The 27,868-nt window shown below is 39.9% G+C and overlaps 2 long non-coding RNA genes across 2 annotated transcripts; one reads left to right on the forward strand and one right to left on the reverse strand.

Annotated features, from left to right (window-relative positions):
• LOC144297622 (uncharacterized) lies at positions 1 to 23,000 on the reverse strand. Its single transcript, XR_013364581.1, has 3 exons — positions 22,169 to 23,000; positions 21,708 to 21,813; positions 1 to 462 (listed from the first exon to the last, which is right to left on the reverse strand). It is a non-coding gene; the product is annotated as an uncharacterized LOC144297622 (long non-coding RNA).
• Positions 22,617 to 24,840, forward strand: LOC144297621 (uncharacterized). The gene is made up of 3 exons (XR_013364580.1): positions 22,617 to 23,186; positions 23,279 to 23,449; positions 24,633 to 24,840. It is a non-coding gene; the product is annotated as an uncharacterized LOC144297621 (long non-coding RNA).
• Positions 24,841 to 27,868: the final 3,028 nt, after the last annotated feature.

The raw sequence follows: 27,868 nt of genomic DNA on the forward strand, positions 1-27,868 counted from the left end.
TTAAATCCCCAGGGTCTTTGTCACACAGCTGTTAGGAAGTCACACTACATCACGTAATTGGATAATTGACAGTTTGGACCAAAATTGCCCACACTCAGATGCTTGAGCCTTATTATCAGTCTCTGTGCTTTGCAGCTTCGTGTCAGCTTCGTAGTGTATAAAATTCTGTCATTTTCATCCAAATCCCTCCTTCCCCTCTCTTCTGATGACCTGTCTTTCACCTGAGGGTTCTGAGGCAGAAGGCAGCTAAATTACTACCTCTGGCTCACATTCTGGGGCTATATGGTAAGTCAGGCTCACTCATTCTGGTCTTGCACTTCATGTCCGAGACCCAGAGTCCTCCATGCACCTACTTTTATTTCTCATTCCAGGAATTTACCTAGAACCTCAGTCTTCTCCTGTCTCTGCTTTCCAGGCCATTAGAGCCTTTCTCTTGATATTTCTTCTGGGGAAGGACCGGACCTAGAATCCAATGGTAAACCATAAGATGCTTGCCAAGACTTCTGAGCATTCGCCAACTCCAAAGCCCCACGATATTATTTTGCCTTCCTAATGGGATACTCACTCTTTCTACTGAGAACTGTATTCAAACTACAATGAGAAGTGATTCTTCTCTTGTGTTTAGAACGTGCTAAGTGCATGAATAAGTGAACAAGACAGAGGAGACCCAATCAGGGAGGTAGAGGATAGATAAAGATCAAAAGAGAAAACAGCTTCAAAGACAAAATTGCCAACAATACCAAACGTTGCAGAGAGATCACATCACTTGAGCACTAGGTAAACACGACTATGTTTGATAGAGTGTCTCTGATATCTGTAGTTCTAATCTCTGTTTTCAGTACATCAGGGCACAAACTCTGCCCAACTGAAAGCTGTCATTTTAATTGGATTGAATGCATCTACCTTTGGTACACCGCTGTATTGACCATCACATGCAGGTCTCCTATAGTAGGAGAAAAGGATAGAAAACTAGAAATTACGTTTTTTACTGACAACCTATAACTGATGGAATGAGATTTCATTGCTTGCAGGTGACAGAAAAATTTCAGAGCTTCTTACCCTTATTCCACAGAACCAAGACAGTCATGGGATTGTGAGAGATACACAGGGTACTTAAGGCTCCTCAGATCTATGCACAGCAGGAAAAGCAAAGCAAGAGCTACTAAATGTAGGTTCAACATCAGCTCTGGTCTCTGGGAACAGCAGCTCTGAGCTGGGCCATAGGGAGAGCTGGGTTGAGAGGGGGTGTAGTGAGTATTTATCACTTTCCTGTTGTGTAGGATCTAATCTTTTCTTTTGATAATGCTAATAGTCTTTTAAATAAAAGTGCCCTGCCCTGACCTAGACAAGGGTAGAAGAGTGATTCCTATAGACAGTTTGATTTTTCCCTGGGACTTTGAGTCTTGAATGTCATGTTGCAAAGACAGGGGAAAAAAGACTGGTGCTCAGTCATTGCTCTGTTAGACTCCTGGTGTCCTGACTCCTGCCTCTTCAAAAGGAAGATGCTTCCGCTCTCCCCTTCTGATCACCCCAAGAGCTACTCTAATGGTCCTACCAATATATTTCCTTCTTGCTTGATAGTCAGAGCTGGTTCTGTTGCTCACAACCAAAGAACCTTGATTGATGCAAATACCACACCAAGAAGTGGACCAGCAACTTTTTTATCCACCCCTAACCCCAACCTGTATTTTCCTTGAGGAAGCCTGGGGAATAAAATCCCCTGAGCACATTCTTTCCTTTTCCTCTGATGTTAGTATTAAAGCAATTGTTTTTCCTCTGACGCTGATTCTCTTCAAGCCACTACTCACCCTTATTTCCCACATGTTGTGGCTTAAGTCATGGCAGAAAGGGAAAGCCTGAAATTTGAATGTAAATTGAACTGAATTTGTAAATGAGACAAAATTAGACATACACACATGCTATCTGCAAAGGTTGGGGATGAAATAAGAATAGGCCGCATAAGACAAAAACCAGTATAATGTGTTCCAGAGAGAAATGTGGTGACAGTTCTGTCAGAAACCTCAGCTATAATGAACACCTCTTCATTATCACTTTTCTGGCCATCCTAGAAACAGCCAAACTCTGATTGAATGCTGGGATATATTACATTACTTTCTTTTTGTATTACCGTCAGACATTGTTTCTGTTTACAATTATATTTTTGGCAGACCTTATTAATTAGCACTGCCAAAACCAATCATCTAACCCCAAATCTGATCAAGTTACAGTCTGCTATTGTGGTAGGTCCTGAGACGTGCTCACTTTCCAATCCAGCTTTACCCTAAACTTAAATGGCATCTGTTTGATCAGTAAACATCCAGAGGGCATACCCAACTCTCAAGTTAATTAATGTTTGTATGTTTCATCTTCCCAACAAATTTGTAAGCTTTGAGAAGACAGGAACCATGGCGTAGTGGAGAAAGCATAGACTTAGGACCAGAGAGAACTGTGAGTCCGTGCTCCACGCTCTGCCCCTTACCTCCTGTGTTAAACTTGGGCAAGTTACTTAACTGTTTGAGTCTCTGTTTCCTCATCAGAAAATGGAAAAGAGTGGAGCATCTGGGGGCGGGGGCGGGGGCGGGGGGGGGGAGGCCCTCTGGCAGTTAATCTTCTGAATCTTGGTTTCAGCTCAGGTAATCACCTGATTAGGGTCTTGGGATAAACCCCAAATCAGGCTCCGCACTGGGTGTAGAGTCTACTTGGGATTCTCTCCCTTTTCCACTACCTCTCCATGCCCTCCCTCTCTAAAAGAAGTAAATTAATTAAAATTAGAAAGGAAAATGGAGAAAATATCACTGCATGATTATCAAACTTGTTAGTGTCTGTAACCTTCATTCCATTTTTTGTTTCTTTCTCACAATGCCTGATCTAATATTCTGTCCATTTTATGGACATTAAGTAAAAATATCAGGCACCATCTAGTCAACATTTATTGAATACAGTGTACCAGGAATCGCAACTGGTCCTGAGCACACACCCATGAAAATCTAGCCTTCAATCAGCCTAAATTCTCTATCATCAGGAGACATGGCTGCTTATGGTTCTTGGCATATGGCTTTACATCACACAGCATCACCATCAGAATGGCCTGAAACTTACTCCCTGTGGTGACTCAGAACATCCAAGAAGGACTCCATTTAATCAAACTTGTGTAAGGTTTGCAGCCAGTTCCAGTTAACCAGTTAAGTGACAGTAAGCTTCTTTACTGTCACGGTCTCAAGTGGGATCTGATACATATCCCAAACAGAATCAGCACTGGCTATATGAGAGTAGTTCCATAAGACAAAAACCCCTCCCTTTGATTTGTTCAGTGGATAAAGAAGCATTTCCCAGAAGGGCTGTGCATGTAGAGGATGCTATTCCAGGCAGCTAATACAGCATCTGTCCATGTCAGTCTATCTCAAGAGCAGAGTCTTTGTCTTTGTTGGTCTTATTCATCTGCATTCATCTAGTGCCCAGCCCAGTGACACATGTACATGTGCATTTGTGTCTGTGAAAGGAAGAATATGGAAAAACCAGAGAATATATCATTGCTCATTCTGTGGCAATGGCTGTTCCTACAATGCAAGTTCGAGAAAGGAAGAATAGTGTGGGATTTAGAAAGATCATGGAAGAGACAGGACTTTAATTAGGCCTCCAAGAATGATTTAAAATTTGATTAAGTGAGGAAAAGTGAAGAAGGCATTTCAGAAATTAACCTGGCTTATGTGTTTATGTGAGGGGTAGAGGAAAGTGATCAGGGTTCAAATGGATCTTACTGGAACAGTGAGGAAATAATGGATAAAGAAGGTAAGTAAATTATTAGAGACAGACTATTTAAACCCAAAAAAACAGTCTGTTCCTAATGTGTCAGTGAGTAGGCAGTCGTATAAGTTCTTGAGCAAGTGAGGGACACGAAAATTAATTTAGGAAGATTAACAGTTGCAATGTGAGGAAATTAGTCATGAACATATTTATCTGGAAAGTTAGCAATGATATCCTGAAGCAATAAATAGAAGTTACTGATTTTGTGACAGATCGGAGATGGAAGCTCTGTTTCAACAAAGGGAAAATTTAAAATAACTGCAAGGTTAATAATAATAATAATAATGGTAATAATAGTGATACCACTGGAATTTCTTAGATGATAGGGAAGGGAGCCAGTCTGGTTTCAGTTGATGGAAATAACAAACTTAATTTTGAAATTCTAGGAAATTAATTTTGAATTCTAGAACATGGCAAAGCATTTGAATGGAGGCAGTCAGTTCACTTCTACAAATATCACCCTGAATTCTAGGTAAAATCTGAAGGTTTCTTTTAGAAAGCCAAAATTACTTTAATAATTTTATTTAACAAAGAGGTAAAAAGATCTGGGCCAGGTGTTCTGTCAAAACAAGAAATATACAATCCCCACCTTTTAGCCACATCCCTTTAGTGGGGGGACATGATAAGAAAATGCATTACTACAATATTGATAATTCTACAACCCTAGGCTTAGGTTGTGTTTCTTACTACATTTTAGCTAAAGGTATTCTGCACTGAAAACAACATTAAGAAATATTCCTAAACCAATGGGGCAGCAGCATTTGCTTTCATCGGTTGCCATGGCAGTTGAGCTTGGCATTTCCTGGAGAAGACACTGAGCCAGGGCACTCAGAAGTGGTCTCTGTTGGGCTCCAACAGCCTCTTCAGCTTGCTTATCCTTCACATTATGGCCCCAAGTGCATAAACTACGCTGGTTAAGACAGCTTCTGTTTAATACGCTCCTCATTTTTAGTGTTATATACTTTATGTACCTTATCTCTTTTAATTTTTTGAAGCGCCCACGCAGTGTCAATGATGACTAACAGGGTTTGGATTACACAGATAGCCTTTCATTCATCCACTCCCATCCAGGCCCTGTACTAAGCTGGAAGATTAAGCGGTCCCTACTCTTATGGAGCTTATAATCTCCAGGGGAAGGATGATATTCCATTTTTAAAGTACTAATTTACAGTATGATACGATGCTTTCAATGTAGGACAGGAAGTTATGGGAATATATATCAGAGGGAATCTAATCTGGTGGGCAGAGAAGGCCTTGCTGAAGTGACCTTTAAATGGAGATTTGGGGACACCTGGGTGGCTCAGTGAGCATCTGCTTTGGGCTCAGGTTGTAATCCTGAGGTCCTGGGATTGAGTCTGGCATCGGGCTCCCCTCAGGGAGCCCGCTTCTCTCTCTGCCTATGTCTCTGTCTCTCTTTCTGTCTCGTATGAATAAATAAATAATTTTTAAAAAAATAAAAGAATAAATGGAGACTTGAAGGGCAAATGTTGTCAGTTTAGCTAAAAGGGGACAGAAAGTGTATTCTAGGAAAATATGTTGAAAAACATGCTGCAAGTTTGGAAGTGAAAGAGGACTTAACTGATTAAAATAAATGAGAAAGGGTCTGAGTATTTGGATCATAGAACTGGAGGGAAAGAGTAAGGCCAGCTTAGCTAACAAGTTCCTGCATCAAGATTAGAATGTAGGCCAGCTCCTGACATTTTCCTGAAGCCTGTTGGCTCATGTAAAGAATCCACGTTAAGCTGCCATTTTCAGGTGTCCCAAAAGCCAGAAAGAAATGGATTTTTCACTGTAGGATGATGGTGTAGTCTCATTGCACAGGTCTGTAGTTTTAAATAGCCAGAATGACTTTATGAAGACACTAACTCTGTAGTCAGGACTTTCCACAAGCAACTGTGCTTTAAGACTCAGAGAAAACTCCAGTGGATCACAGTAGAATTCAGAGGAGAAATGTCTGGTGGTTTCTCAGACAGAATTAAAAAAAAAAAAAAAATTGCTGTTGATATTCACTGCATAAATGACTTTTTAAGATCAAAAGTTCTAGTTAATTGTTTTTTCTTTCTGTGAGAATTACTCTTACTTTTATAGTGGTTCTTCTGAGAACTGAAACTACATATCAGAAAGAGGATCATATTCAGCCATTCTGGAGGCCTTAATCTAGAGAGAGGGTTTAATTTATAATGTGAATCTGATACTTTTTACAAGCACTATTTTTTTTTTGCCTCAAAAATATGGGTAAAAAGTGTGTGTGGCATATGAAGCTGTTCTGTGCATTATCATAAAAAATGATTAAAACATAGTTAATGATGAATATCTGCACATTTTGAACAGCAACATTTACATCAAAGATCATGTCTCTGATTTGCCCTTATAATAAATGAATAAATCTAATGCTGCAAATTCTCAAGGCGACTGTGGGAAAGACAAGGAAAGTTCAGTCATTAATCACATTGTGAAACTAGACATAGCAGAAAAAGAATTGAAACAAAACTCACTGGACCAAAAATAATCCATATTGGAAAGTGTAGATTTGCCTAGTCAGATGTGAGATTCAAGTGATATTTGTTTTTCTGAGCTGTCTCCTGACCTAAAATAGATAGCAGTACTGAACAAAACATTGTACACTTCCTTTCTGGGCCCAGTAAATTGGGATTAAAAGAACATACTTTATAATATTAAAAGTGCTTTTCCAAAAATTCTTATATATTTCAGCAGTTAAAGTTAGGGTGAAGGGATCATTCCTATTGGCACAGTTAAATGTTATATCATAAGGATTAAAGAAAGGCAAAGATTTATACCATGAGATTTACACCATTTATACCATGTATGTATAATATAAATGTAAAATGATGGCTATAACCTGAAGCTACTCAAATCTACTCAAATAATTAAACATGTGATAAATACATTCTGGAAAGATTTCCATCATCAATGAGCTCTAGAAATTTTATCTTTAAAGTTTCTTTTGTTTGTTACAAAGGATCTCTAGATAAATGTTTTGGTTACGTTAGAAACATAAATGTAGAGGAGCTTGAGAAAGTTGGGGCTTGTCACAAATGGATTTCCTTTGAAGTGTTAAGAAATAATGTTAAAGAAATAATACAAGACCTGTTTGCTTTGTCTTCCGTCAGTGCTGTCCCTACAGCTCATGAAATCGTGGCTCATCTTTCTACTTCTCTTTTTGTTTCACTTAGCCCTCCCCTAAATCTCTGGATTGTTTCCCAAGAATATTTCCTGGCATGGGCCCCTCTGTCAAGCTGCAAGGTCCCACCCTGGCCATTCTCATCATCCCCACCCTGGAAGGCAGCCACCACCCCTCTGTTCTCTGTCTTTGCTAATGTGTTCTACACAGAACTTCTGGAAATACTTTTTCTCAGTCATGCCACTTCCTGGCTCAGCTTCTGCTTCTCTCTCTGTCCTCCACTCCACTTCTTTTTACCATAAGCTCTCTGGCATGGATGGACTTTACTGTACCTTTCATGGAGTCATTTAGCAAATATTTCTTGACGGATTGACAACATCATCTTACAGAAAGCACATTCTGGCTACAGCGTGGAAATTGCCTTGAGGTAGATGTGACAAGAGACCCTCTGAGGTTGCCTATTGGGAGTTTAGTGCAGGAGCCCCAGCAGGAGATGCTGATGTCTCCAAGTAGGGTCTTGGCAGTCGACACCGGTGAAATAATTTGCTTTACAGCCTGTTTAGGGAGTGTGTATCCCCTCTTCCTCTAGACTGTGACTTCACAGGTGTTCAGTAATTACCTCCTAAAACCTTTATCTCCAAGTCCAGCTTTAAAAAATTGCTACTAGGCATATGACCCACCACTCAAACTATGTAATCTGTGAAGAGGGCTTTAACCTTCCATGCCTCAGTTTCTTTATATGTAAAGTGAGCTTCATGATCGGCTTCATAGAATGGTTTTAAGGCTTACATGAGATATGCTTTAAAGTGGTAAACTCAGTGCTTGGGCCCATTGTGGGCACAAAGTTAGTCACTGCACTACTGCTACTACTCATTCTACATCTAACTCTTTCCAGACTAATATACAGCTCTGAACACTTTGTTTTTTTGCTTTCTTTCTTCATTTTTTTTAGAGAGAGAGGAAGAGCAAGGGGGTGGGCAGAGGGAGAGAGAGAGAGAGAGAGAATCTTAAGCAGGCTCCATGCCCAGTGTGGAGCCCAAAACAGAACTTAATCTCACAACCCTGAGATCATGACCTGAGGCAAAATCAAGAGTTGAATGCTTAACCTACTGAGCCACCCAGACACCACCGAACACCTTTTTTATGCTTTCAGCTATATTTACTCTATATGAATTCATATTCACAAAAATGAATTAAATATAGTCGATCCATGAACAACATGGGGTTGCGATGCTGATCCCCCCCACACACACACAGTTGAAAAAACAAGTATAGCTTTGATTCAGACTTAACTACTAATAAGCTAATGTTGACTAGAATCCTTACCAGTTACATAAAATTGATTAACAAGAAAGTAAGCTAGAGTAAAGAAAATATTAAGAAATACATAAGGAAGAGAAAATACATTTATAGTACTGTGTTGACTGCAAAAAATTTCATGTGTAAGTGGACCCATGCAGTTCAAGCCTGTGTTGTTCAAGAGTCAACTGTAAGTTGGAAGCTAGAAGAGAGCTCAGGAATCTTCTTGTCTTATCTTTTTATTTAGGATTGACTGATAAGACCCCAAGCTAGGGAGGTGACTTGTTCAGGCTCAAACAGTTACTCAGTGCTAGATCTCAAACTAGAACACTGAGTTATGGGTCTTTTTCTGTATATGCCTGTTGTGTTGTTAAACTAAAATTTAAGCAACCTGAGGGTGTGGTCCCTCTTCTGGTGATTGGCCCAGTGCTGAGCAGAAAGCCTTGCATGAACACCTCTGCTGCCACAATGATAATCTGGAAGTTAATTCTGATACTTTATGTGACAAATAAGATTAAATGAATTTATGGGCTAACCCATTTGAATTCCTGCTCACCATATAATGAGAGAGAGATTAAAGCACCCTAAAGGAGTAATCCTTTATCTAATGGCCATCTTACCAGGAGCTCAATCTTTTTAAAATAATGATCTAACACTCTCAGTGTTGAACTATTTGGGTGATTCTAGGGCTACAGTGATATGATTAGAGTATTATTGAGGGTACTTTCAAAGGGGCTCTTCCCCCTTCCTGGGCTCATTGTCTCCTTAGTTCACACAGCCTTCTTGAAACTAGTTTCATCACAAAATACAGATGTACAAGTCCCACAGCACACGTGGAGAGGCCACCTTCTATTATGTTTAACTATTCAGTGTCTCCTTCTATCACAGGGCTAAGTGGAAGGATTCTTCCTTCTGTAACTTATTTTTTTCTTAATCTTGCACATTGTGTTCTTGTTTGCCTTTTTTTAAAAAAAAAAAATTAGCTAATATATAACACATCGTTAGTTTCAGATGTAGTATTCAATAATTTATCAGTTGCACACAACACCCAGTAGGAAACAAACTGAGGGTTGCTGAAAGGGAAGGGGGGATGGACTTTGCCTTTTTGTAATCATGCAAACTAAGCATTCTTCTTAAGCATCCCAGTTGGAATCTTAGAACATTTACTTCCCCCCAACATTTACTGACCCCAAACCAGGGGAGCCTCACTGGATTAGTTACTTAGGACTCAGCAACATTGGGTCACTGGTTTTGAGACTCTTGGTGAGGAAATAAATATAATCAGAGTGTTTGCTTAGAATACCTGTATGATTTTTTAAAAATTATCCATATGTTTATTCTTAATACCTCTTCTATTTTATTTATTCTTATTTTCTCTGTTTTTAACTTAAGTTCTCTTGTATTTCTTTCTTCATCTGTTTTTATTTTTTTATTATTTTTTAAAGATTTTATTTATTTATTCGTGAGAAACACAGAGAGAGAGAGACAGAGACAGAGACACAGGCAGAGGGAGAAGCCGGCTCCATGCAGGGAGCCTGATGTGGGACTCGATCCCGGGTCTCCAGGATCAGGCCCTGGGCTGAAGGCAGCACTAAACCGCTGAGCCACCCGGGCTACCCTCTTCATCTGTTTTTAGCAATTTCCCCTGATAAAAATTGTTTTGTTAAAAAATTCCTCTATTACCCCAAAATTATAAAACCAACTAAAACAGGAAAATAAAATTACTGTCATCTTATTCTTATGTCATCAGGAAATATCCATTTTCTTAGAATCATAGAAGAGAAAGGATCCTCAGAAAATGTGTCAGTTAGAATACAATTTGAAGTAACTGGAATATTTTATGATGGCTCAACTTAATTCAGTAAAGAAGTTTTATTTCAATTGTCAGAAAAAGTTGTTCAAGTCCTGGAAACAGGCAGGAGACATTACTAAAGTGTCCATTAGGTGAATGTGGGGCTGTCTAGCAGACTCTCCAGGGATTATCTGACTCTATGGGTATGCACCTTTGATTATCTTTGACAAGGCTATTCACAAGTCAGTAGTGATAGAGTTTTTCGCACGTAGAAAACTGATGGCAATGCAAATACCTCTTGTCTATAGCAAAGCAAAGGATTCCTGTAGTGAGGTAAGTGAATTTTCGTCTACTAGAGAATAAAAATATCTGTAAGTCAGCTTCTCATTTGAATCAGATTTAATATCTTACTGGTTCCCACATTAATCTATGAATTTTTTTTAAAAAGATTTTATTTATTTATTTATTCATGAGAGACACAGAGAAAGAGAGGCAGAGACACAGGCAGAGGGAGAAGCAGGCTCCATCCCAGGGACTCAATCCCAGGTCTCCAGGATCACGCCCTGGGCTGAAGGTGGCGCCAAACCCCTGAGCCACCCGGGCTGCCCTAATCTATGAATTAAATAAAATAGTTAAGAGATGTTCCTTTTGTGTTTGTGTAAGAATCTGATTTGGCCATTTCGAAAATTGTACTTTAACACAAGTTAAAGAGAAATCTATTCTGGAGAAATCTATTAACTGTTTCTCTATCTTTAGTTCTGGAGAATCTATTAACTGTTTCTCTTTAGTAAACAGAATACAGTATACTTAATTAGATTCTTAAGCATTTTGCAATGTTTAAGTGTTTTCACAGCAGACAACAATTTGTAGGAACATAGCTATTGAAGAGAAACAAGTACAGCATAATGATTAAACACATAGGATTGGAACCAGACTGTTCTGGTTGAAATCTTGACTTTTCCCTGTATCATCTGTGTGCTTGCCAGCCAGTTGCTTAACCCCTTTGTGTTTCAGTTTCATCTTTAATATAGATTTGAGGGACCCCTGGGTGGTTCAATTGGTTAAGCATCTTCCTTCAGCTCAGGTCATGATCCGAGGGTCTGTGTTGGGCTCCCTGATCCACAGGGAGTCTTCGTCTCTCTCTCCCCCTCCTCTACTCATTCTCTCTCTCTCTCAAACAAATAAATAAAATCTAAATATATGTATAAATTTGATGTGAGAATTGAATGAATAAAAATCTGTGAAACATTTGGGACAAGCACATACTCTTTTGTTGTAATTTGTATTAAGTCATTCTCAAAAAAACAGTGAAGTCTTGGATATGAAGGTGATCTGGTTGTGACATCTGTCCTTGCATTGATTGCCAGGGTTGATTTGGCTGATCTGGCTGACTAGGTGGGTGTGTGTCCTCTTCCTCCCTCACCACTCCAGCTCCATGTGTATCCCTCTCAAAGCTGCATGCTTGGTGGAAGTGGATGACCGTTCCCGATAGAGAAGGACATTCTTCAGTCAAGGGTATACAAGTAGCTGCACTCCCCTGCTAGAACCTCCAAACAAGCTCTTAGGGTCCATTTGTAGGAGAAAGTAGGGTAGTCAAGTCTAAACACATCCAAATGAGACACTGCATATGGCAGTCTGCCTTTCTTTAAAAAAAAGGAAAGGAAAGGAAAGGACAAAAAAAAGCCCAGTGAAGTCTTATCTTTTTAATTTCTGGATGCTAAATCTTGTCATAGGAAGAAAGAAAACCATTTAAGTTATGTGAGCAATTCTTGCCTACCCAGGGCTGGGTGAACATGTTCACCCATGGTTCAGTGAATGGGCAGTCCTTGGGTTCTCCCTCTGAACTGTGTTCCAACTTGGCCTTTGCGATGGCTTTGCAATGTGTCAACTTGGCCAGTCTGAACTACATCCTCCAAGAGTTCTTCTTGCGTATTTCTTGATAGGGTAGGTCGCAGAGGAGATTCTTGCAAGATTTTTGGCAGGCAGAAGGGAGGCAGCAGACATTTTGTAGTTGACACACATTGTTGCTGATTTGCGGACTCATTTGATTGCCATCAGACAGCAGCTGAGCCTGCAGATGACCTACCTTCCTCTGACTGCTACCTCGGTTTTTTTTTTTTTTTTTTTTGAGGGATACCCTCATCCCTAAGGACAGAGACAAGAATAGACACATTTCATTTAATCCTCATGAAATTTTAGCCTACTGTGACTGACCCTTTGTCCTGTGAACTTCAAGCTCCAGGACCAGATACAGACATACAGATTAAAGATACTGGTTAACCATCCCCTGGAATTGTATGAACCAACTCCTCTAACAAATGCCTTTATTTATAGGTAGATAGATAGATAGATAGATAGATAGATAGATAGACAGATAAAAATATAGATGTAGATATAGACATATAGATATATCCTACTGATTCTACTTCTCTTGTTGAATTGTGACTCATGCAGAATTTGGTACCAAGAGTGGGGAAGCCAAGAAAAGCTTATTTATTTTTCCACTCACCCAAAAATACGTATATTCTGACTCATACTATATATCTAAATGTATACCTTTACCACCTAAAAATGTATTGTGAACATCTTGTTCCATATGAGGACCAAAACCATTTTTAATGGTTAGATAGTCCCTTATAAACATGTACTACGATTTATTCAGTACAGTACTCAGTATGAGCCTTCAGATTGTTTCCAATAACAATACTATAATAAGTACTTCTATATGTCCCTGTATACTTGTAAGATTGTACTCTTAGCATAAATTCCCAGAAAAGATATGATTTAGTCGAATGATATGAACAATTAAATTTTGGTTACATTTTTATCAGAATAGTTGTTCCAATAAACTGTCTTACTAACTGTATATGAAAGGAAACTTTTCAGAAAATCTTTGGTGTTTAAATCAGGACATCCTGCACTGGATATCCACAGTTTGTTTTATGGACTGCACTGGGTTTATAGTAGCTTTTAGAGAATCAGTAAAGCTCCCTATAAGCCAATTGGCTGCTTTCCATTCAGGTGACATCTCCATAGCCAGTCTTTGAACTCTTTGGGTCCATGACTGAAACCAGGGCCACTCAGTTCCAGTTTTCCTCTCCTTTTCCAGGAGGACATCAAGACCGTCGGCCACCAGGATCCTTGAAGACTATGCTCATAGTAAGCAAATAGCCCCGTGCTAGCTGAGAGAGCTTTCTGAAAGCAGCTTGCTTGTGGGTAGCGCTGATGTGCTTTCATTCACAGTGTTTGCAAAGTACTGAAGTAATTGGAGATCTTTAGCAGAAAATTCTTGCTGACTGAGAGAGGAAGAACTGCTGAAATCCTTTAAACTCCCACAGCACTTACTCAGAACCATGTGAATGCATTTAAAGTCTCTTTTAGAGGATGCTAAGAGGAGTTTGAAAGTTATCACCAAGAGCCTATCCAGATGGCAATGCTCACATAACTGTTTATTTTCCATCCTGTTTAAAAGAACGTCATTCTCACACTGCAGGTTTAGAGGTGGTGAGGGGTCTCACTATGACATAACCCATTTTAGCCATACAGCATAAATAACTATTAAAATCTTATTCTACCCAGGTTTTCTTTTCAAACATAAAAGAAAACAACCCTCCTCTTAAAACAACAACAACTACTACTACTATTACTACTACTACTACTCCTCTTCCTCCTCTGTGAAAGCTACTCAGGTCTAAGTGCAGCAGTTGAAATGGCTTTGCAATATAATCTATGGCCTTTTCTCCTCAATGTCTCTTCCCTAGTTCTTGGTGCAAGTGAATAAACTCCAAATCCTTTTTTTTTTTAAGATTTATTTATTTATTTATTTATTTATTTATTTGAGACACAGAGAAAGGCAGAGACACAGGCAGAGGTAGAAGCAGGCTCCTTGCAGGGAGCCCGATGGGGGACTCGATCCATGGACCCTGGGATCATGACCTGAGCCTAAGGCAGACACTCAGTCACTGAGCCACCCAAGTGTCCAACTCCAAATCCTTTCTACTGATATTCACACACAAAAGAACTTCAAGTGCATTGTTTCAGTGGGTAAAGACTGAAGGAAATACGGTTGATCCGTGAGTACATTTCATTGATTCGTCACCAGTATCAGTGTGAATATTAGATGACTAGATTGAAGAGGTTTTAGAGCTGGCTTGGAGACCGGGAAAAATACTGACACGGGTGGACTAGGAGACTTAGCACAATTAAAACAATGGACATGCGACAAATACATAGTAGCATTCAAATAACTTTATTTCAGAAATGTGAAACAGAAGGAGTGTTTGCAAGTGAGATTTATTTAAAAGACTTGGGAAGAGTCCCACTTCTGAGTGGCTTCTTGGATGTGAGATTGCTGTCTAGTTAGTAAGATAAATGTTAAGGCATATAACTGTGTGGATGTGTTTGTGTGCTGGCAGTCATTCAGATGAGTGTGCCTCTTCTTATCAACAAGGAAAACTCTTCTAACATTCGGGGTCACCTGACCTTTTTTTTTTTTTTTGGTTTCCCTAAAAAGCTCTGGTCTCTCTTATCTAAATAATCCAGAAATGAAGTACTTTCTCCCCAAACAAGGTCTGTTTCCTACTGAGCAGAGCCTCTACAGTTTGCAATCTGTCAAAAATATCAGTTATTTTTAAGAGAGAAACATTTTGTCTATAAAAATAAAGGGGGTCCTTCAGGGGTCCTGGGTGACACAGTCAGTTAAAGCATCTGACTTTTGCTTTTGGCTCAGGTCTGATCTTAGGGTCATGAGATTGAGCCTTGAGTCAGGCTCTGTGCTCAGCATGGAGTCTGCTTGAGATTCTCTCTCTCTCCCTCTGCCTCTGCCCCTCCTTCTGCTCTCTCCCTCCCTCTTGCTGTCCCTCTCTCAAATAAGTAAATACATCTTTTAAAAAAAGAAAGAAAGAGAGGGTCCTTCATCCTCAGACGTGCTGTGCCAGGCTGCTGGTGGGCAGCCTTGGAGACAAAGCAGCTTCTTGTCCTGGTGGCCTGTGAGATTCCAGGTAATGATCATTAGAATATTTCAGGATCTGGATCCAGTAACAATTTATAAGGATACTTGGGCAGGAAGGAAACAGGTCTTCACTCTTCTGGTGAAGGAGTTTAGCTAACTTGATCAATCAGAAGGCAACTTAGAACGCCCATGATGAACATTTGGTGCAGGTCTCTAACTCTGCTAGAGAATTTTAAGGTCACTTGAGTTCAACTCCTGACTTTATGCATAAGGAGAGTGAGGACTTTGACATTTTCTTCATCTGTAAGTTTTGATTGTTCACTCAATAGGTGTTCAGTAAATACAGGTGCAGTCAGTGAGAACATGGATGGAGGAATTGGATGGATAATAGAACAAAAGAAAGGCAGTAGAGATTGTTTGTCAGGCTTGGCCAGTGGAAGTACTCAAGTTAATGAAATATTTTTGGTAATAGAGTGCTACCCTGCTCTAATACCCAAAACTGAGCATAATTTACAGTCTTCTGGTTTGATTGTAGGGAGGGAGAATATGACTGTGTAATTCTTCAGGACTTTTGTGAACATGTCATGACTGTAGTAATGGAGCTTCAAAGTGTCATTTGTGGGCAGCCCGGGTGGCTCAGTGGTTTAGCGCCACCTTCGAGACCCGGGATCGAGTCCCACATCAGGCTCCCCACATGGAGCCTGCTTCTCCCTCTGCCTGTGTCTCTCTCTCTCTCTCTCTGTCTCTCGTGAATAAATAAATAAAATATTTTTTAAAATCTACAAAGTGTCATTTGTAGATACTTCTGCGAAATAGAATGCAAAGTAAGAGTTAACTATCAACAAACTAGGTCTCTGAGAGGTTGCTGGCTAAGTCAGGTGACCACAGTAGACCCATTTGTTCAGGATGTGTAAGCACTGACCTTTGGATCTGACACCAATGATGTGGACTCACTGTTAAGCAGGAAAGATGTATTCTATTAAGGCACCTTCAATTTCTGACCTACTACATGGGTAGGATGGCACAGAATGGATGGGTAAGCATAGCCTGTAACTTTGAAATATAGCGGCCTATTTGCAGAGCTAAATAGCCCACACAGAGGTAGCAAAGCTATATTCCTGATCTCCAAACCACTATGCTCTAGCCTTATGGTCTCTAAACTTCTTTTGGTCATGTTTTTTTTTTTTTTTTTTTTTAAGCACACACCCCTGATGTCTGTGTTTATGTGTTTATTAATTATATATGTATTTTTCTAATAATATATGCTTATAAAATAGAAATTTTAAAGATAAGGTAAAATAAATATAAATAGATATTTAATGGGTTCTTTTTTAAAAAAAATTTATTAGAGAGAGAGCGAAAGCACAAGTAAGGGGGATGGAGAAGCCAACTCCTCAGTGAGCGCAGAACCCAACTTGGAGCTCGATCCCACACCCTAGGATCATGACCTGAGCTAAAGTCAGCCATACGGCAGGGTGGGAAAACCCATACTGTAAATAATTTCAAGTTATCTCTGAAGTATGTTAATTATTTCTCACTTTCAATCCCAATCCTATCTACTCTGTTCCCTAAATATTAAATCATAGATTTAACCTTCAATAAAACATGTTAAGAAATATGGAAAAGAAAGAAAAGAATATAATAGTTAATATATACATGGAAACACATACAACAGCAAACAAGAAACTATGTCAAGCCACCGTTTCATTCCTGGAACTCATCACCAGGCTGTGGCTGATAGGTATTAATAACTTCCTTCTTCCATTTCACACTCCATGCTTCCATTTCCATCAGCCAGGATCTCCACTGGTCAGAGGTCATTACCTAAAAGTCTTCAGTGGCTTTTTCCTTTATACTAATAGTAGTTTTCAGTTTACTTTTACTATTGGGAATGATAATATTAAGAGGAATCAGAGGGACGCCTGGGTGGCTCAGCGGTTTAGCACCTGCCCTCATCGGCCCATGGTGTGATCCTGGAGACCCAGATCAAGTCCCACATCGGGCTCCCTGTGTGGAGTCTGCCTCTCCCTCTGCCTGTGTCTCTGCCTCTCTCTCTCTCTCTCTATGTCTCCCATAAATAAATAACATCTTAAAAAAAAAAAGCAATCAGAGAGAATTCCCTAGGTTTCAGAAATGATCCTCCCTTTTCACATTTGTAGGCACCAATCCAATTTCTTCTTGATAATCCAGATCAGCTACCTCCTTCTTTGCCTGGTGATTTAATGATGTGAGTGACTCAAAATGATCTGATAGCAGTGTTAGCAGTCTCAAACTCCAGTTCCATGGGGCCATTGCTGTAAGGACTTCTTTCTTAGAAACCAAGACCTCCAAGCAGCAGAACTTAAAGTTGTAGAGATGGATGCAAAAACTCTGCAAGTGGGTTATTTGGTATAATAATGAGGGAGCCATTCCCACTTCCTGTTGCTGATAGCTAGACAATCCATGCGTTCTAGCTATGGGAGAGACCACACCATTTATTGTTACTTGATCAAAAGTTTATACTAAATCTTGTATGACAGAATCATAACCTCTCAGGGGTTTGTGGCTTTTGATGCTATTATGTATGGAAGTTTTAAAATTTAATATTCATGTTGTGTGCTGTAGTATATAAAAACTCAACTGATTTGAGTATAGTCATTGATCCTGTGACTTTGACGAGTTCATTAGTTCTAGTAGTTATTTTATAGATTGTTAGGATTTCTTTTTTTTTTAAGATTTTATTTATTTATTCATGAGAGACCGAGAGAGAGAGAGAGAGAGAGAGAGAGAGGAAGAGAGAGAGAGAGAGAGGCAGAGACACAGGCAGAAGGAGAAGCAGGCTCCATGCAGGGAGCCCAATGTGGGGCTCGATCCCAGGTCTCCAGGATCACGCCCTGAGCCAAAGGCAGGCACTAAACCACTGAGCCATCCAGAGATCCCTGATTGTTAGGATTTCTACGCAAAGAGAGAGAATTTACATCTTCTTTCGTGATCACTATTCTCTTATATTTCTCCTTTTTTTGTCAGAATGCAGTGACCAAGCCAGATGTTGAGGGGACATGGTGAGAGTGAGCAACCTTTGGCGGAGTGTACACGACACTGTGCTCTGGTGTCTCTGGGCCCAGAGAAGGGTACTGGGACCCAGACATGTGAGGAGGGTGGGTGCTGACTGCCTGACATAGGTATCTGCAAGGAAATACAATGGATGTGGATCTGCAAGTGTTAAAGAAATTACAAGAAGAAACTGCTGCTATTATAGTGAAAAAGTGTTGCTAGGTGATACTTCCAGGACCTCGAAGCCGACAGGCAGCAAAGAGAAGGGAGCAATCCTTTCTTTTTCCTCAACCTTCCTTTTTTTTTTTTTTTTTTTTCTGGTGCCCCCTATTGGCACAAATAGCCTGATATGGAAGAATCAATTGGCAAAACAGAGATGCGGTTTACAGAGTCCCAGGCCCACCATCACAAGGCTGACTATAGAAAGATGGATTTGGAATCAAGAGGCAATAGCTTACTAATAGGCACCCAAGAAGTATACTTTGAGTTCAGGCTCAAGCATGCCTTCTCTTCCATCCTAGAGTAAGTCCCAAGAGTCAGTACTTTACTTGTTTTGTTTTACTTTCCTAATTTGAGATTGAAGAAAGCCTGCCATGCTACTGACTGACAAGGTTTCACTGCCCTGGGATCTGTCTCTTATGGAATTGCTGGAAGCTCAGTCAAGAGGGTTCCAGCTGGCTGCCTGAAACCTCTTTCCTGTTCACTTACACCCATCCAGCTCTGCTCCTTTGTTCTTTCCCCACTCTCCCTGGCCCACTGTAAAATCATTTTACAAAAGTATATTATTCTTAGCCCTGCAAAACGGAAACTTTCTTTTTTAGCATTTCCTGTGTGAAATAGTATGCTTGCATCCAGTTCTAATGCACTGTTAATGGCAGAGCTTTTACCTGTCCTTGCTTCTTATGTATTCATGCATGCGCATTCCCCTCTATACTCCAAGTGGCCACACACCTGGAAACTTCCATTTATAAAGCCTGATATTTTCCAAGAAGTAGAGAATTTCTCACAGTCACACAAGGAGAGAGAGGCACAGTTAGTATTCAGCCTCCAGACGGCTGATTCTAAAGCTGTTACCTTTCCCATTTTCTACTCTGTCTCTCCTCTCTTCTTTTTAATACTAAAAATAGTAACTCCACTTACATCATTTCATTTTCGAAGTGCTTTCACATACCTTGCAGTATGTGACAATCACAACTCCTCTGGAAAGTAGGACAGGTCATATTATTTTCTTAATGTTACAAGAGAAGTAACTTGGCTTAGGACATTTCCCAATAGAAAGAGGAAAACATTTCTAGAAGGAAACATCCACCAGTTGTCGATTCTGTCTCCATTTCAATGCCCTTTCCATTAAAGCTCATTTAAACCATTTAAAAATTATTCTTGCATTTATAAACCTGTAGTCTCCTTGACATCCACTGTCTGTACTTTAATAGATGGTTTTATTTTCCAGGGGGTGGAGATATGTGTAGGATGGAAATATCTTTGCTGAGCTCTTCTACCTCTGAAACATATCAGATCCAGGCAAGATCATTATCAATCACCAAGTCAGAATGAAATTTGTATTGAATTTATTTATAGAAAACCTTATGTCTTAAAAGTTTGTTCCCCAGAGTATTAATTGGTGCATTTACATTTCTATTCTCGTACTCTATTCTCAACCTGCACTATTTTGAGGGGATATCTTCTAGAACATCTGATTCTTCACTTCGTATATGGTTTGGAAGAGAAAAATACAAAATTAAGTGTATACACTTATTTCTTACTACAGTATTGACCTTGTAGTTCCCTGGAGTTAAGAGAGTACAGCTGTTTATCATTGATGAATCATCCTAAAAATCTTTTGTTTTACATTAGTGGTGCGAGAGTTTGTAGTTCCACATCCTTCTAGCCTTCTCTTTTCTTTGTGAAAAAGAACAGCTAGTTTGCAGGGTCACAAATACTTCTAGTCTTAAGCAGTAAACTGGCAATCACTCCACCTCTCCTTAGCCATATACCAGCCAATCTTTATCAGAAACTTCCAGCAAAGAACTCCTCTTAAAATCAGCAACTTTATCCTCATCCCCCAAGCCACTGGGATACATAAAATAATGACATGTTTTTATCAAATGTTGTCTGCACTATCTGCTCCTTTCTCTGTAGAAATCTTACCTCACTGTGATGGTTCACTTTAACATGTCAACTTGGCTGGGCCACAGTGCCCAGATATTTGTTCTTCTGGATTTTTTTGTGAAGGTGTTTTTGGGGATAAAACTAATATTTAAATCTGTAGACTTTGGGATGCATGGGTGGCTCAGCAGTTAAGGGTCTGCCTTCGGCTCAGGGTGTGATCCTGGGGTCCTGGGATCGAGTCCCACATCGGGATCCTTGCATAGAGCCTGCTTCTCCCTTTGCCTGTGTCTCTGCCTCTCTGTGTCTCTCATGAATAAATAAATAAAATGTGTAAAAAAGAATCTGTAGACTTTGAGTAACACAGATTATCCTCCATAATGTGGGTGGGCCTCATCCAATCAGTTGGAGGCCTTAGTAAGTCAGTGATTGGCCTCTCCTGTGACGGAAGGAATTCTACTGGAGACCACCTGTAGATTCAAACTGTAACTGTTCCCTGAGTGTCCAGCCTGCCAGCCTGCTCTATCACATTTTGGACTGCCCAAGCCTCCACAATCACATGAGCCAATATATATCCCTTTTCTTTGGCGAATCCTAATACACTCACTTAATCCTCACAATTGGTAGGTTTATTATCACATTTTCATAGAGTGAAACTAAGGCTCAAAGAGATTAAATATAGTCCCAAGATCACATAGCTAATATGTGGCAGGGCCGGGATTTGAACCAATGGAGTTTCCAAAGTCAATACTCTAACTATTATGCTATATATTTGTTCTGCAATGCTATGCTAAGCTATACTATTCTATATATTATAGTACAAAATCAAATATATCTTGGAAATGCATCCAAAGATCCAGTGGTACCTTAGTTTCCAGAATAGTTTTTGAGTTACATGATATAACCCACATGCTTTTTGGTGTGAAGTGATTAGACAGTGATATCAGAGATCATGTTGCCTGGAAAATGTTTAATAGTTTGCTCAGGAAATGCCACAACACTTGGCTAATGGAAGATCCATTTTCAGTTTGGACTCCAAGCAGAAAGATAGTTTCTTCCCATTTCATTTTATAGTTTTCTTTTCAGTGTGCCTCCATAAGCATTGTTCACAAGTCATAGTGATGGTAGAGCTATATTTTTATTTTTTTATTTCTTTTAAAGATTTTATTCATTTATTCATGAGAGATACAGAGCGAGAGGAAGAGACATAGGTAGAGGGAGAAGCAGGCTCCCTGCGGGGAGCCAATGTGGGACTCCATCCCAGGACCCCAGGATCATGACCTGAGCCAAAGGCAGACACTCAACCACTGAGTCACCCAGGTGCCCCCCCTCAAAGTATTCTAATAGAGGGAAGAAAAGCACTCCTCTTTTCCTGAATTTCAGAAGGAAATTACAAGGCAAAGAAGAAAAAATTGGGGTTGAAACTTGAATACTCTGTATAGCAAGGCATCTAGGGATTAAAAAGAAAAAGAAATTGATCTGATCTACTAGATCATTTTCTCTGATTCAGTTCTCATCACAAGAACCTGATTTACACTGGGATAAGGTAAAGAAAGGTTAAGAAACCCCAGGAACAATACCTGCTCTTCCAGCCATGACGAACATCATCTTCTCTCAACTGCAGTCTTCGCTGTCTACGTATGTTCCACTGCCAATCCAGTTACGTGCTGGTTTCCATAAAGCACCCTAACAGAACCAGGAAGATGGACTGAAATCAAAAGCTTCTGTCAAATAGAAAAGGCAAATCAACAGAAAAGTGTGATGCTGGAAAGGCATGAAAAGCACAGAGGATTATCACAGAATAGTGTAATCCCTTTGTTCTTCCAGAGACAGGAATGAATGGATAAACGAGCCTGTTCTATCTGGTCAGTGGGAGCCAGGGTTTCAGGAATGTGTATTTTGTACCATGTCATGCGGCCATCTGTTCTGGTCCTATGAAAATTGGGACTTCCTTGGAGAAACATTAATTTTTACAACATCTTAACAAGTGTTTCTTGCAAAATAGGTTAAAATTGGTTTGGGATAAAGAAAGCACACGTACAGCAGTGATGAATGCCTCCCGTGGGAGCTCTCAGGGAAGCCAGCTTTGAGCCATGGGAACTGGTATTAGGTCCAGTCAGAATCTGACATCTTCACTAATGATCTGGAAGAGGGAGTCAATGGCCCATTAATGAAATCCACAGATGAAGTGGAATGACTGATTGGATGCAAGAAAGCGAAGAAATTAGTGATGTTAGTAATATGAGATGCATTTTATGGAAATGCTCACTCATCCATTAAACAGAAAATCACCATCACAATCAGTCCCAAAAGTACCACTGCCAGCAGAGGCCTGGAAGTAATGCCAGGAGGAAGGCTAGACAGGAGATAGGAGACTGAACCAGAAGAATCAGAGTGTCCTTCTGGAAAAATCCCACAATGGCTGGTCACTGTTCACATGCTTCCCATGGCTCCTGTGACCAAGGCAGGGCCTTAGAAGTCCAGCCTGCTTCTGCCTGGTGGTCAGTCTGTCCTCTGACTTCTAGCTGTGGCTGGAAAAGATGGCTCCAGATGGTCTTCCTGTTATTGCTCTGTGCAAGGAGTAGTTGACAGTGACCAACACTTAGCTGCTTTGGGACCAGTATCTAGACCAAGGCCAGTGATGTCAGTCCAGCATCAGTATGGAAGATGGGAGAGTGTTCCAGTTTGGATTAGAAATGTTGTCTTCATCTCTGGCTCATACCTCCATTCTGAGGTGGGTGTGTGTTCTATTTACAGTCCTGTTGCCCATGGCATCTGCTGCTTTTGTCGCCTCATGGCTTGGCCGCTGGACCTGCTGAGGCTTTCAAGGCTATAATGATTTGTGTTCATTTTCAGGGTATCCCTGTGCTCCCCATCCCTTCATTGTGCTGCCCCCTGCTGAGGCACTGCGTGGGGGGAATAGAAGTGTCCACCAGTGGAAACCTATGAGTTTGAAAGGCCTGGTTTCAATTATCTGTTTCCTTCATCTCAGAAGAATCCAACTCTCCTCAGCATTTAGCATATTCCTCCCAGCCCCTCTTGCCTTTGCCATCTTGAGTGTGAGTTTAACACAGGCTTCTGGCCTTGCCCCAAGGTAAAAGGAGCTCAGGCACCCTGGGCTACCTTTTTCTTTTTTTCTTTTCTTTTAAAGATTTATTTATTTATTCATGAGAGAGGCAGAGACATAGGCAGAGAGAGAAGCAAACTCCCTGCAGGGAGTCCGATGTGGGACTTGATCCCCAGACCCAGGCGCATACCCTGAGCCAAAGGCAGACGCCCAACCGCTGAGCCACCCAGGGGTCCCTGGACAACTTTTTTCTATGTAAGTTAACTTCTATTAGAATTTTAAACCCTGAAAATATAGGCAGTTTCCTCATGAGAGCCAAAAAGTTCATGAAGTGAGACTTTTCCAACATTATTTTTTAGGATATCCAGAGACTTTAAGTTTATAGTTATTTATTATTTGGAATAGCTACAGATTACTGGGTGAACCTGAAAATAAACTATTATACAATTGTTGCTATTACACAATTATTAGATTACTAAAGAAGAAGTGGCAAATATGGGCAGAATTATCACAATTCCATGAATTTTATTTTTTTAAGATTTTATTTATTCATGAGAGACCCAGAGAGAGAGAGAGGCAGAGACACAGGCAGAGGAAGAAGCAGGCTCCACGCAGGGAGCCCGATGTGGGACTCGATCCCGAGACTCCAGGATCACGCCCTGAGCCAAAGGCAGGTGCCAGACCACTGAGCCACCCAAGGATCCCCAATTCCATGCATTTTAAATCAGAAAGTAACCATTGGGCTATGGTACTAGATGGGGTATCCTGAATCTAGACTTCTCCAGAGTTAAAGTTTATTGCTTACTGTTATGAAACTGCCTTGGGCAACCAAAATCCCACTGGTAGCCCTTCACATCACTCTAGTCTAGATCTCCTTATTCTGAATCTATCTTTAGGACACATGGTTGAGCGTGCATATCCCTTCTTGGCTCGTAACATGAAGATACCCAGTTTCAAGGCACGGCTCTCTTGTGGTCATTACCCAGCATGAAGTTAGACATTCTGGCCCAGTTCTGATGGACTTACCTGAGGACAAGCCTTCTCCTAGTTCAAAGGCACTACCAGAGCCAGAACCATTGCTTGTCAAATCATGACTGGATGGTATCATCCAGCTTTCGAGAGAAAAGATCTGACATTTTCTCACCCCTGCGGCCTTTGCTTCTGTTGTTCATGACTTGAAGCCTCTACTCTGGCCAGACTGGAGCCTGGCTCTTCTGATTCCTACTCCAGGGGTCTTTCCCTTCGAGCCATTAGAGCGGCTGCTGCTGAGACTACATTTAATGTCACCCTCAATTAACCTGACAGGATACAGTCTCCCAAACCCCTCCTGGGACTGAGAGAAAAGAAGAGGCTTAGGGTGGGAAACGGAAAAGGCTTTTATGTTCCCGGCTCTTTTGCAGGCAAATCTCTCAGAAAATTGCTGTTTTATTGTTTCCAGGCACTGAGCTCACATTACACCAACTGAAGTCTAGAAGGCTCGGTCAGCCCATCCATCAGCCTTTACAGGGTGAAGACCTCTGAGAAACATGGGAACCACTCAGCAAGTTGGAAATGTTAATGACATGGTCCAAGTAAACACCTTCCAACTTCTTTTAGATAAAATAAACTCTATCACAACAGAAACAAATAGAAAGGGTGTCTGTGTGTCTGTGTGTCTGTGTGTGTACACACAGGATAGTGTCATAGCCAAATGCATAGGGAATTTCCCAAAGGAAATTAAGATGTAGTTCCTGTTAACCTTTCTCAGAAAGTTTTTTCCTCTCTGAAGGCTGGACTATATGTAATCCAGAATCATTATAGTCTTTACTGAAGCAATGTGCTGTTGACTATTTCCCTCATACAAATGGGTTTTATTAATTACTTACTTGTTATCCATACAATTGAATAACATTTGTTTTCCAGAAAACAGTATTGACAATGTACCTGAAAGATAAGGAGGGAACCCTGCCAGTTTGTTCAATCTTGTTTTAAGAGTCTGTTAAGTATATTTTACAAAATCTCTGATAGGTTATGAACTATTATTTTACTGAATTATATTAATCACTCAATGAGATAGAGTTGACAGATAAAGCAAATAAAGATACAGGACACCAAGTTAATTTTGATTTTCAGATTAATAAGAAATATTTTTTTCTGTATAATGAATACTGCATGGGGCATACCTATAGTAAAAAATTTTATGTGAAATATGAATTTAACTGGCCATGCTGTATTTTATCTGGCAATCCTTCCAAGAGACCAATTTCACCTGAAATGCTTCTAGTGTATGTTTTACATCAGTTCGCCTCAAATACCTTGGCTTATCCTTTAGAAACTAACCGCTTCTTGACAATTGATCTAACCACTTGGATGTCAGCAAGGAAAATATTTCAGAAGGAGCTGAAAGTGAGCGAAAGCTGACTATGTTGTCATTGCCTTTCCAGGTTGTCACAGTCTATTTGCTGCTCTTTATTCTTCATTCTATTTTTGTAATAATGAACCTCAATAGTTCTTTTTTTCTCAGAAGGACTTCTTGACTGCGGTAAAGTTCTTAGTCATCCTAAAATAGAAACATGAACACATATAGGACAAAACAATATGAGAAACAAGAATTTCATGCTTTTTGAAATTGACTACATTTTTGTAATTGAGTCTGAAAATTTGGTGCTGTTTTTTTTAAACTAAGATTTCTGGGATGCCTGGGTGGCTCAGCAGTTGAGTGTCTTCAGCTCAGGGCATGATTTGACGGTCCTGGATCGAGTCCCACATCGGGCTCCCTGCAGGGAGCCTGCTTCTCCTCTGCCTATGTCTCTGCCTCTCTCTCTGTCTTTCATGAATAAATAAATAAAATCTTTTAAAAAAATAAATAAATAAACTAAGATTTCTAAATTAGGCAAATGACATTGTTTCATTTACTGTTAAGGAGGGTATCCTGAATTTTATATTTAAATGCTTTTATAACTCATTTTAGTATAGTTAACATACAGTGTTATAGGGCAGCCCCGGTGGCTTAGCGGTTTAGCGCCGCCTTCAGCCCAGGGCGTGATCCTGGGGACCCGGAATCGAGTTCCGCGTAGGGCTCCCTGCGTGGAGCCTTCTTCTCCCTCTGCCTGTGTCTGCCTCTCTGTGTCTCTAATAAATAAATAAATAAAATCTAAAAAAAAACAAAAAACAACAACAACATACAGTGTTATATTATTTTCAGGTATACAATATAGTGAATCAACAATCCCAGAATGTTTTAATTTTAATTTTATTTTATTTTGAGAGGTAGAGAATAGGGTGGGGGCAGGGATTAAGGCAGAGGGAAAAAGAGAATCCCAAGCAGGCCCCACACCCAGCACAGAGCCTAACCTGGGGCTCCATCCCATGACCCTGAGATCATGAGCTGAGCTGATATCAAGAGGCAAGTACTTAACCAACCCCCCAAAATGCTTTTATAACTCTTATCAAGAAGTTTGTCAAATATTGTCTTCATCCTAAGAAATTAGTATTTCTAGTTTTCTGAGAAGAAAATAAATTTTTTGACTCTAAAATTGTTATTTTTAAGACCATCTTTCAGCATTCTTTTGAAAGTATTATGTTTGTTGATTTAAATTTGTGGTAGATGGGGCTATATCACTCTTGATTAAAGTTGATCAAAAGTAACTAGGTGTAAGAGATCCTAAAACTTAAAATAAAAATAGCATTTGGGACACTTGGGTGGCTCAGTGGTTGAGCGTCTGCCTCAGGACAGACTCAGGGCATGATTCCTGAATATAGGATCGGGTCCCACATCAGGTTCCTTGCATGGAGCCTGCTTCTCCCTCTGCCTGTGTCTCTGCCTCTCTCTCTCTCTCTGTGTCTTTCATGAATAAATAAAATCTTTTTTAAAAATACCATTTAATGACTTTTTTCTTACCAGTTCCAATTATCCATCAAAAATAGTGGTCCTCTAATAGTGATTCTTAAGGGAAAGATGCATGTATTATCATACAAATATTATTTATAGTAAAAATGCTTTCAAAAATTCAGTTTGAGTTAATTCCAAATAATATTTCTCATTCATTAATAAATTAGATTGAGCTATCTGTAAAAAATGACATTTCATAAGTCATAATTGGTTGAGTAGCTCCAGTTTTTAATATGGTGCAGCTAAATAATTATTATTAAAATTAACTTTATTGAAATAGTTTATACACTAAAATGCACCCATTTTAAGAGAATAGTCCCTTGAGACACCTGGGTGGCTCAGCAGTTGAGCATCTGCCTTTTGCTCAAGGTATAATCCCTGAGTCCCGGGATCAAGTCCCACACTGGGCTCCCTGCATGGAGCCTGCTTCTCCCTCTGCCTGTGTCTCTGCCTCTCTCTCTCTCTCTGTGTCTCTCATGAATAAATTTTAAAAATATATATATTTTTAAAAAAGGAGTGTAGTCTCTTCAATAAATGATGTTAGGAAAACTGGACAGCCACATGCAAAAAAAAAAAAAATGAAACTGGACCACTATGTTATACCATATGTAAAAATAAACCCAAAATGTATTATATGTATTGAATGTAAGACTTGAAACCTTAAAAGTCCTAGAAGAAAACTTAGAGGGTAAGTTCTTTGACATTAGTTTTGGCAATTATTTTTTGGATTTGACACCAAAAGCAAAAATAAAAAGTGAAACTACATCAAACTAAAAAGTTTCTGCACAGCAAAGGAAACTATC

The sequence above is a fragment of the Canis aureus genome, chromosome 25 (assembly GCF_053574225.1).
Source record: "Canis aureus isolate CA01 chromosome 25, VMU_Caureus_v.1.0, whole genome shotgun sequence".
NCBI lineage: Eukaryota > Metazoa > Chordata > Mammalia > Carnivora > Canidae > Canis > Canis aureus.